The 12,344-nt window shown below is 41.1% G+C and overlaps 1 long non-coding RNA gene across 1 annotated transcript in view; it reads right to left on the reverse strand.

Annotated features, from left to right (window-relative positions):
* Window positions 1–956: 956 nt before the first annotated feature.
* LOC148145388 (uncharacterized) overlaps window positions 957–12,344 on the reverse strand; it is a 97,837-nt gene continuing 86,449 nt past the window's right edge. Inside the window, exon 4 of the long non-coding RNA XR_015761303.1 lies at window positions 957–1,080. This is a non-coding gene — a long non-coding RNA (uncharacterized LOC148145388). The remainder of the gene's footprint in view (window positions 1,081–12,344) is intronic.

The following is a 12,344-nucleotide window of genomic DNA, read 5'->3' on the forward strand; positions in this document are numbered from 1 at the left end:
GGAAGGAGGTTAAGGTGAGGGTGATAAGGTGAGGGTGATAGGCCAGAGTGAGGGTGGGGCCGGAGAGGTACCTGGGGTGTGCAGTGAGAGAGGGACCTCACTGAAATCCTTGTAGAGGGAGGAAGAGAGCTTCTTCAAGGAAGGCATCCTTGCAAGAGGATTCGCAGTAGGTTAAAATCTTCTGGGGGAAAGTGAGAACTGCAGATGCTGGAGATCAGAGCTGAAAATGTGTTGCTGGAAAAGCACAGCAGGTCAGGCAGCATCCAAGGAGCAGGAGAATCGACGTTTCGGGCATGAGCCCTTCTTCAGGAATGAGGAAGGTGTGCCAAGCAGGCTAAGATAAAAGGTAGGGAGGAGGGACTTGGAGGAGGGGCGTTGGAAATGCGAGAAGTGGAAGGAGGTTAAGGTGAGGGTGATAAGGTGAGGGTGATAGGCCGGAGTGGGGGTGGGGGCGGAGAGGTACCTGAGGTGTGCAGTGAGAGAGGGACTCACTGAAATCCTTGTAGAGAGAGGAAGAGAGCTTCTTCAAGGAAGGCATCCTTGCAAGAGGATTTGCAGTAGGTTAAAATCTTCTAGGAGAAAGTGAGGGGATGCTGCATGACCTGCTGCGCTTTTCCAGCAACACATTTTTAGCTCTGATCTCCAGCATCTGCAGACCTCACTTTCTCCTAGAAGATTTTAACCTACTGCGAATCCTCTTGCAAGGATGTCTTTCTTGAAGAAGCTCTCTTTCTCCCTCTACAAGGATTTCAGTGAGTCCGTCGATTCTCCTGCTCCTTGGATGCTGCCTGACCTGCTGCGCTTTTCCAGCAACACATTTTCAGCTCTGATCTTCAGCATCTGCAGTCCTCACTTTCTCCCATTATATAGTGTGCACCAATCACAATGGAGGAGGTCGCCAGGAGAGCAAGGGGGCAAAGTTAAGGCATTAAGAAAGTGTATAAACCTCCAAACATTTAATCTGCTTGACCTTTTGAATGCTCCCTGGCTTGCAGAGTCTGTCGATTACATATTGGACATAACAGTCATCTCAGAGTTCATCAAACAGAATGCCAGCAAATCATCCTCAATCTTAAGGAACTGCGAAGAGAAAACAACGATAACAAATGGAATGTTAGTTTCTGTCCCTGTTGGTTATCACTGCTTTAATGTTCAATAAAACAAATGTTCATCAATTTTGAGAACCGACCTTACCATTAACGGGTGTACACATTTTGGTCACCCAAGTACATAGCAGAGGAACTATACTGCCACTAATCCATATCCTTTTCATGGGCACATAATCCCATGTTTCAGTAACTTGTTAGATTTAATTGGTTCATAAATGTTCCATACTTAACTACATTCTTAATATAACTGTATCTTGGGCTCATCCTGTGAAAAACCAAATTATAAAGCAACGATTAACACTGTACGATAAATGGAATTCAACCTGCAGAATCATACACTACCAATATCTGCTGGATACCCACAGATATTTGCTGGTGTTGACTTTGGAGCTTAAAAGTACATTAGCATTCTCAGACAGTCCTTTTACACTTCAGGAAGCTGTATAAGGGTCAGCAACTCGTCTCCGACTGCAGTGATCCACTCAGAAACTTGGTTCATTTGAATCCACAGTATTTTTTGTGCTAAAATATAAATAAGTAATAAATGATAAAGCTGTTGGTAAATCTAAGAGACTGTAACTTTCAGGTACTTGCAGGTGACCCTTTGCTGCAGTAAATGACGTTCCCAGTGGTTGGCAGTATCAGACTGGCAGCATCTGCTCGTACAAACTAAAGCCCCTAAACAAAGTGACATATTCACAGGGAGATTGTTTCCATCCTCTATTAATCCCTTAAGTATTGATGGCCCATTTTAATTTTAAAACATGAGAGTTTTCTGGCAGAACTGTTTCACTAAATGTTCCTAATTATTGAGCAGTATGAGAATGTTATGGCTATTATAGTCATTCTCTATTGGACCTGTGATGTAGCACGTGTTCCCTTAAAGGGTTTGCATTGCACGTTGAAACTTTGTAGTTTCATTTCCATTGCCGATGGACAAGGAAGACATGAGGCTAACTGATGACGGGAGTGGCAGCAAGTGGAGGCCAGATGCTTCCTGAAAAGATAGAAAATTGGAGGATGAATCATCAGAACAGTGCTCACACTCCATCCGGCTGGTTCATACCAGCTTTAATAGACACAAAAAAGCAGATTATTTAATTACTCTCTCGGAAATCTGTGCTAACTGGGGAGGGGAACCTACAAAAGAAAAGGGCAACAACGTTGGCGGAAAACTCTATCTTTTTAGAAGTTGTTGCTTCTAATTCAGGAAAAAAAGTATGTTGTTTTTCTCAAAAAATGCATTTATTAATTTATGATTCCCAGGCACCTTGCAGTATAGTACAAATGATATTAAATGCATTGAAACATGACTCATAACCAATTGTTTCACACCTTGCCCAGGGCAACTGAACAGAGCGATTCAGAAGAAGCTTATGCCATGACGTCCCGTGAATTTCACACAAGACTGGCACAGTATGTGTGCTCTGCCCAAGGCTGGTCCTTGCACATTATCTGCTGATCCTTCATCCTGAGTCATTTTCACCAGTGACACTGTGCTATTGGCTTCCAGTCTGAGGCAGAGCAAGGAGATAGGTCCCGAGTCTACCTCAGCGGGAATAAGAATTGAACTGTGCTGTTCTGAGCTACAGGCTAGCCAACGCGTCAAATGCTGCTTTCAGTAGCAGATATGCGCGCTGAAATGAACTGATCTCTGTTTAGAATAAACAATGCATTCCAAAGGGAACACTTTTGATCCGATGATACCAAGTTCTATAGCTTTTCTTAAGATGTTACAAAATTGCCTATTCAGTCTTGCTTGAAACTGCCTCTGGGTACTATATCTCTTTAGTCAACCCTACTGGTGTGATAATGACCCTTATCTGAGTTCTCTGCTCATTTGGGTGGGGGGGGGGAGGTTGGGGGGATTCTGTGTTGAAAATAAAGTCAATGGATTGAATTCTCCGATTCCAGGAATTGTGAAAAAGGAGATGCAGAAATGGGAACTCATACTTTTTATCTTTTAAATCCCATTCTGGCTGAGTCTGCACTTGGGACATTTGCAAGTGGAGCAGCATTTGACAGGGTCCTGAGGAGTGCCAAGGTGCCAAAAGCACCTCAGCAGCCCGGGCAGAGTACCACACTATACTTCTGCTGGAGGTACTCAATGATGCACCATGGGAAAACAGTAGCAGTCTTTATGCTAAAGCAATTGTAATGCACAAGACAGTGCACAGGAGTGTTTCATAAAATGTTTAGGCAATGAAGTCCCTCTCTTTAATAATGTCAAATAAACTTTATTGATTTGCGCCACTTTCAGGTCTTCTCCATAACTGTCTCCTGATTGCTAACTTAATTTGTAGCACATAAGACCCAGGAACAGAATTAAGCCATTCGGCCTGTCAGGTCTACTCCACCATTTGATCATGACTGATATGTTTCTCAACCCCATTCTCCTGCCGTTTCTCTGTAATCATTAATCCCCTTACTAATTAAGATTCTATCTATTCTCACTTAAATGTGTTCCATGACTTGGCTTCCACAACCCCCTGTGACAATGAGTTCCACAGATTAACCACCCTCTCGGTGAAGAAATTTCTCCTCATCTCAGTTCTGAAAGACCATCCCTTTACTCTGAGGTTGTGCCGTTACACCCTTGTCTCTCCACTTTCGCCACGTCTGCTCCATCCCAGCCTCTCAGTATTCTATAAGTTTGAATCATATCCCTCCCTCATCCTTGTAAACCTCATCAATTATAGACCCAAACTCCTCAACCGCTCCTCATTTGACAAGTCATTCATTACCCAGATCATTCTTGTAAACCTCTTCTATAACCCCCTCCAATGCCAGCACATCTTTCCTCAGAATCATCCTTCCTTTCATCACTGCTTCTTTTAACGGTTGATGTATTGGTTCTTGTTGGATAGTTTGCTGATATGAGTAAGGTGCTTGCCTGTTATATTGAGTCTCTGTGCTGGGTTGATGTTTTCCAGAGTATGATGAGCTTTGTTTCATGTTGAATCTGGAAGATTTCACACTCTGATGTAGTATCCTCCACTTACTTTACGAGGAGACATAAAAACTCCTTTAAGACCCAAGGGAAATCACTAGTTAATCTCCTTGGGGAGCTTACTGAGTGTGAGTTCCTTGGTAACAGGCAATGGCCCGTCCATCTGAAACTCATCACCTGTGCTCTTTATAAAGTAGGCCCGGGGTTGGGTCTGCACACCTGCCTGTCCCAGGCTGGGACTAGCCTACATAGGCCATGATTACTGGCTATAATTTGTTTCAACAATGAATGATGCTCTTTTCCAGTTGGGCTTCCTGAGTTATTACATTGGTGATGACAGTGAAGTTAAGGTTTGGACAAACCCAGTGAGACTGAGACAGGAAAATATTGGAAATGCTGCTGCTTTGGAAACTGGAACCTTATGAGGTGGATGTGGAGAATTGCTTCAGTACACCGAAAGAATGAGATCGTTTCTTTCAGACAAATGGGATAGAAGGAGACTATTGACAAAAAGTAATTCTCCTAATTGTTATGATGCTTTCAGCTCGCCAGCAGCCCTGGAGGCAAAGTGTTTTGCCGAACTGATAGGTATATAGTGGAACACTATGACCCCGAGCCATCTGTTATATTGCAGATTTACAGGTTTAACATGGCAAAGAGAATTCCTGGGAAAACAGTTGCTTAATTCTTGATGAGACTGTGGAAACTGGCAGAACACTGTGAGTCGGGGTCAACACTTTGGGGAATGTCAAGGGATCGATCAGTTTATGGAATTAATAATATTGCGACCCAAAGGGAGCTACTGAGTGAACCAGTTCTGCACCTCAAAATTTCCTAGAACTGGCCCTTCCCTGTGATACTGTGAAGAAAGCGCTCAGGAGCCTCAGGAGTCCATAGGTAATATTGTCCTTAACCTTGGGTGACACCACACCGCAGAGCCAACTGCCGGCAAATAATCCTCATGGCTCTCATTTTCTGCCATAGAAGGGTGATTGGAGTCAGAGGCCTCAAGGTTCCAGAGCTGGATGGGAGGTTTCTCCACAATACAGAGAGGAGCAGGAATGTCTATGCATCACTTGTGGCCATAGAGTTTGCTCCAGTTACCGAAACAGGTGAAATGCGTACTCCCAGATCGAAGGGAAAAGTCACCTTAAGACAGAGTTCTGTAAATTAATCAGCATCAAGATGAGGAATTAAGACAGCTAAATTCCATCACTGCTCCCAAAGTGGCTCCAGTTAAGACAAAACTCCATGTAAACAGCCACCCCAATGACTTGGAATTAGACCCAGGTACCATTGTGTCTATTATTGGAGACAAAACCTTTAGGAAACTGCGATGGGGAGTTGGGACCATTGCAATTACACATGGGCAACAGACAGTCTGACTCCTCTTAATGTGGTATCAGGGCCAGGTCTCAACCTTTTGGGAAGGGACTGGCTCCAGAAAAATTTGCTTAGATTGGCAACAGATCTTTGAAATTGGGACTGGTGACCTGTATAAAGTCATTGGGAAGCATCCCAAAGTTTTCAAAGAGGGCTTCGGGAAGATAAAAGGTGCCAGATGTGTGTGATAGTATTTCCAGGTGTAATGGAAAAGAAATGAAGCAGACCCATGGATCGGTCTGCAGAACTATCTGCCTCGGGCTGAATCTAGCCTAAGTAGGCCATGAATAGTGGCTGTATTGGTGTTCAACAATAAACTATGATTCTTTCCAACTGGGTTTCCTGAGTAATTATAGGAGGGATGCTCTCAGCATTATGTCTGCAATATGCTGAAATTGTGTTGCTGGAAAAGCGCAGCAGGTCAGGCAGCATCCAAGGAGCAGAAGAATCGACGTTTAGGGCCTGAGCCCTTCCTCAGGAATCCTGTCTGCAATATGCACCTACTTCCCTTGCTCATATATCACATTCAGATGATATATCTGTAACTAGATTCACATTCTTTGTAGGCACTTTGGAGGAAGTAATTATATCTTGAGGGAAATGGTTTGTAAGTAGCTTGTGGTCAGACTCAACTGTCACGTTTTCTCTTTCAAGAACATATCGATGAAAATGATCATAAGCAAAGACAATGGCTCGACATTCTTTCTTGATCTGGTCTTAACATCGTTGTTTTTGTGTTACTGCCCACACTGCCATAGTAACTTCAACATTCTTCTCAGGGATTGCAGCTGTAGTCAACATGTTAGCAATGTGCATCCACTTCCATTGTTTGTGTGTCATCACACCCTGATTCTATCACCCTAACCAGAGTAACATTCTTTGCAGACTTTTTGGCGCAGATAGCAACTGTTTAAGGAAAATGCTTCGACGTGAATGAGCTGTCACTTTGTCCCTCCCAAGGATGTATTGGTGAAAATATTCACAGGCACAAAAACAACAGCCAGCACTTTTCCTAATCTGGGTGGAGCATTACTTTGTCTGAGTTAATGCCCTGGATGCAAATGCAATTCGTTGTTCTTCCTAAATGCAGGTGCACCAGGTCCTTTCTTATTGGCATCACACTGCAGGGTGACTTCTACACCAGATATTTTAGCACTGGCATTGCCATCACTAGTTGCTGCATGTTAGTGAATACTGCTTCATGGCACATTCTTGGCAGTGAGTTGTCTTTGAGGCTCACCTTGAGGGCAGCTGGGATGTTTCTGGGCAGATGCTGAATTGGTTTTAAACCATCATCTACTTTGAGATAATATTCCACAGAAAGATATCCTAAATTGGAAAACGCATTACTGCACTCCTGTAAGATTTGTTCCACAGTCAATGGTGTTGTGTGCTGTAACTCAATGCAAACCTCTTTCAGCACATTGATGGTTACCAATTCAAGCTTTACGCTTGCCCTGGCTGAGCAATGATGAGTGACCTTTGCTTGTCATCAATTATCTGGAACTCCACAACTTTATTTCTGTGATTAAAATGGGCTACATTAATCTGTCCTCTCAACATGCGTATGGTGCAATCATAAGCCTTACTTTCGAGAGCTTCATTTCTGGATTGACATATTGAGCCTTTTCTCACAGATCCATAAAGCTGATGTTCAAAGACACACCAGTGATAAGTGGTATATTATTACTCTTTATATATTATTCTCCTCCTGCAACTATCATTCCAATAGTCATAACAGCTTAAGACCATTGACCTGTCTGAACTAACCTATTGCATGCTGTAGAGTGATTGGTCAAATCTTCAGCTTACATCTCTCAAGTCGCTTGTTTCTAGCCACACGTGTAAAAATGTTCAGTTTCTTGCAGTGAGAGGACTGTTTTTTCCCAATCGATATACTTTTTCTCATGTGATGCTCTCCACTATATTTGCATTCTGCCATTTATCCATAATGATTCAGTCCTTTCAGTCTGGAATATCTGTCAGCATCATGCAAGCCCCAATCTGTTCTGTCATCAACATGCTGTAGCCGCTGATTCACAACCTCAGAATGCCTGCATGTGTTGACCAGTTTCCTGAGAGTGAATTTCTCCTTGTTCAGTAAGTGTGCTCTCACTACAGGATTCCTAATGCCTAATACAATCCTGTCTTTAATTAGATTGTCTTTTAGTTGTGCAATGGGATGCTATAGTTATGGGATGCTATGAACCTGGGGATGTGATGGCGTAGCGGGGGTAATGTCACTGGAATCCCACTTGGGCTGATGGTGAAATTTGAATTCAACAAAATTTGGAATAGTGAGCTGGCCTAATGGCGACAATGTAACTTCAGTTGACTGTCATCTAATCCCATCTGGTTCACTAAGGTCCTTTAAGTAAGGAAATCTATTAGCCTGGTCTATATATGACTCTAGAGGCACAGCAATGTGATTGACTCTTAACTGCCCTCTGGGCAATAAATATTGGCCCATTCAGCAACGTCCTCCATCCCATGAACAAATAAATAAAAATCTTCCATCAAATATCGATCAATGGATTGTTTTCTCTGTGGCTCCTAATTTTGAACACATACTATTTATAAGTTATGTTCACTTACAGTTCAAAGTGTACCTTCAAGGCTTCCAAAATTTCTACCATCTGTTTTTTCATTTCACTTCTTCAGAGAGATTAAGGGTGGAATACACTTTGAAACAGTCTCTCTCCAAAAGTGAAAAGAGTGGAGTTACACAGAGCTGCTCTGACTTGTTAAGTGGTTCTCTAATAATTTTGTAATTTTGCTTTTGGTTCATGGAAAAACTGCCAGCTTTTTTTCATTTTATCTTTCATTTTGACCAGAGGAAACTTTACAGCTATGATGTCTCACCAATGTTTTGGCTGTGATTTGCTTCACTCTTTTTTTCTGTTGCGTTCAGCTGCTAAGAGTAGCTGTCACAGTTCTGAACATTCTTGTGTGTGTGTCTCTCTCTCTGTCACTAGCTGTGCTTTTTCTTTACGATACTTGAACTTAGTTCCACCTCTGGCACCACGTTAGAATTTCTCAAGACAACAGTTTGGTCTTTATTGTCATTTTATTGATATTGACTGCAAGATGAATGGCCCCCATGAGTATCTTATGGTAGAGGTCACAAGACTATGGCAAGCTAGAAGGCACATGGTTCAGTATTATCCTGAGAAATATTGAAAAGGAATACATGTTAAAGGAACAGAAACACTTGCCTTTTAAGCTAGTTCTGATTTCAATCACAATTTGGGGACATTTAACCTTGTGGCTAACTGATGGTGGCTTAACCTGAGGGGCTTCAGGCAAGTTTGTTGAGTGGTTGAAATAGAGAGTCCTTTGTGGTAACTTCAGCCAGTGTAGAAAAGAACCCACACTGCCGATCTGCATTGTAAACCAGCTGTCCAACCAATCAACCTAACCAGATCCCTAACTATCCACAGCCCACACACTGTTCATGTGCTATCAGGCCTGCCTGCCCACGTCAACAAAATGGATTCCATAGCCCTGAAGCCTTGGGCTAAAAGAAACAGAAGTGTAGAAGCACTGTGGGTATAAATCTTACATACATGAGTTGTCATGGAAATCCAATGTGGCATTTTAAAACCGAAAACATTACAGAAGACTTTCTTGTGGATCACACCATATCTCAAAAAGGGAATAAATCAATTTAGAGGCACAGAGAAAAAAACCAATTAGCATCACGATTTTATTGAAGTTTTATCAAGTTCTCTGGACCAGAGCTGCTCTTTAGTGCATTGATCCCTTGGCTTTAATTATTTAACTATATATATTAACTGAGGAGATTAGATCTTTTAAAAAAAGGTAATGGGTTAAGAAAAGTCTTTTTCCTCATCATTAATTAATAAAGAAAAGAGCTTCATCAGTAATTTATCCCGATATCGATGATCCCATTGTTGCTTGCCCCATCAAAGAAGAACTTTCATTGTACGATCGAACACAGATAAGTTAGCATTAACTGAATATTTAAATAATCCACACCACTCTTCCTGCTGCAGCTTTTGAATGAAACACAATCTGTTGCAAATCTAAGCTGTTTTATACACCTGAAAAAAAGGTGTTCTAATGTATTTGACTCAATACAGGAGTAGCTGAATTTAAACAGTATTTGAAAACATTTTAAAATCACTGTTAGAGCACATCTAACAGTTTTCACATCTAGTTTGAAGCATTTTAAATACTACTAGTCTTGTGGTACATTCAATCCACCTTCAATACTTGCCTTTTGAGGTTGTGCAAGCTGGTATCTGATCCATTAAGTGTGGAATGGTTTGAAGTTGCTTTAGAAGATCTCATTATAGTTTAAAATGTGAGAGTACTTCCTGGTGGATAAGGTACATATCAGAGCTTTAATCTTTGATTGGACTTTTGGAGTGAATGATGGTGTAGTATTAATGTCACTAAACTAGTAACCAAGAGGCAGCTGATGGATTTTAAATTCAATTAATAAAATCTGGAATTGAAAGCTCGTCTCAGTAATAGTGGCCATGTTAACCATCGTGGATTGTGGTAAAACCCATCTGTTTCACGAATGTCCTTTAGGGAAGCAAATCTGATGTCATTACGAGCGCTGACCTGTACATGACTCCAGACCTAACAATGTGGGTGACTCTGGAATAACTGCAGCAAACCATTCAGTTCAAGGGCAATGAGGGATGGGCAACAAATATTGACCTTGCTTGCAATGTCTACATCCTATCAACAAATAAAGAAAACTTTTTGTGCAGATTAACCTGCTCTCTTCCACAGCCAGAAATAGTATTTTAAAATTCGCTCCTTTGCAATTGAACTAAGCTAAGAGAAGTCATTATTTTCAAACAAAGGGTATTGAAAGTCTAGAGTTCTCACCCAAAAAATACCTGCAGATTCTAGGGCAAGACTGTCAAGAGATATGGGACAATGAAGTTGAGATGCAGATCAATCATGGGTAAAGCAGAGCTCTAAGTCAATGCTACATAAACCTTTTCCCACTATGGCTCCATTTTGAAAATTGTCACGATCCTTTGGTGAGCAGTGGACTGGGGGTCCCAGGTGGAGGGACAGACCTATGGGAAGGGGGGCAAGAAGATCAACCATTGCTGTCTCAGAGCTTACAACCCAAATCTCGTGACCCCATTTGGGCTCCCTGCTACTACTTGGGGAAGCCCTGCTCAAAGTACTGAATATCCTCCTTCTATTGCTACATTAACTGCTCCTGACTTATACACCACGATTTTACTTTCAACGTACTGCCTTTCAAAATCACCGTACGGACACTCTCTCTGAGAGTGTCACAAAATGCAAAGTAACACCAAAATCTCACCTAGCTCATTACTGGAAAAACCAATTAAAACAAGTTCCCCTCCTGCCCTATAGTACTCAATGCATTCTTTCACAATTGCCAAAAATAGTATCCTAAAGAAGAAATGGGAATTTGTAAATATAGTGACTAGAAAGCAGACTGGAGTAAACTAGATCAAGGTCATCAGCTTCGATTGTCCACATGTTACTGACGAAACTGCACCACCAGCTGCATCTCAAGCATGGCGAAGTGGGAATGTCTGTAGCTCCAAAATGATGAATGACTTGATAAGTTAATATTTTGCACATCGTATATCTAGTTAAATTCAACAAATCAATATTTCACCATAAACTTTCATTAATTCAAAGGCATTTCCTTTGAATAACTGGCTAGCTTGTTTTCTTTTTACAAACCCAATTCAGTTTACTACAATTGTAGATTGATTTATATTTGATTTCTTTCCTTCACTTCATGTTATTAAAGCTTAGAATTTGCGTGTAATCAAAATTAAGATCCAATGAGGATAATACTGTTACCTGGATGACTGCCGTATTAACTACATTTTGTATTAACAGTGCTTATCCAACTTAGAAATATGTATGATTCCAGTGTTGCTATCTATACCAAATGATTAGTTCAAGCAATGAATTGGTAACTGAGAGTCGCTTTAATCTCAGCATGTATTGAAAATAGATTTATATTTGATGTTTGAAATGAAGCCTAAATAATGATCTTTCAATCTACAGCCTCTGTTGGGATTATTACTTGTATTTTATTTAAATTCCACTACTTCAGTTTTCTTTTGGACACTTATAGCTTGCTTGGCTTTGAAGTTGCCTCTGTGTGAGTGATTCTGGATGTTGAATCATTAAGCAGAGGAGCAGGCCATTCAACCTTCTATGATCTGTTTGACTCATCCCTGAGATGTCCTTTCCCAAACAAAAGACACAGGTTTAATTCAGTATTGAGTTACCCCTCATTCCTGATGGAATGATGTCCAACTTGCCCAGTGTTTCACCTGATGCGTGGGCAGAGATGAGCAACTTAAATGGAAAACTGCAGCATTGAGCGGTATCTTGCTCCTTGTGTCACAGCCCATTAGCAACTAATGTCATCAAGTCTCTTAAGTATTATTGGAAATCCATTGTTTTACTAAGTTACAGCAAGCTCGATCTTAATGTTGGATGTGAGAAGTGAGCCTAGCCAAGCTATGTAAATGTAGCCATTCAGATTTCTAATGAGCATTTTCATCTCACCCCCAACTGTTTCACATGTTTATTCATATACTACATGAAGGTGAAAATTCCTTGATTTTATAATGAAAGGAAATAACAATGCAAACTAAAATTTACATCAGCCCTTTGAGTTCTTTGCAGCTTTGAAAGGCTACACATGCTTTCTGTCATATAAGATCTACAGCAATTTTATTCTATAAATGTTTTGTTGGTAGAAAACTCAAGTGGTTTAATATTTGATGCTCAAACAGAAGATGTCAGGGAGTAATCTGACACTTACATTTATATTCTCACTGGAAGAGTTTCATTGTAACATTATGCAAAACGTGATTAATTCCAATTCATGGGAAAGGCAAGGTGACAATATA

This window comes from Chiloscyllium plagiosum, unplaced genomic scaffold (genome assembly GCF_037043375.1).
Source record: "Chiloscyllium plagiosum isolate Xiang-an unplaced genomic scaffold, Cpla_swu_hap1 HiC_scaffold_24, whole genome shotgun sequence".
Taxonomy (NCBI): domain Eukaryota; kingdom Metazoa; phylum Chordata; class Chondrichthyes; order Orectolobiformes; family Hemiscylliidae; genus Chiloscyllium; species Chiloscyllium plagiosum.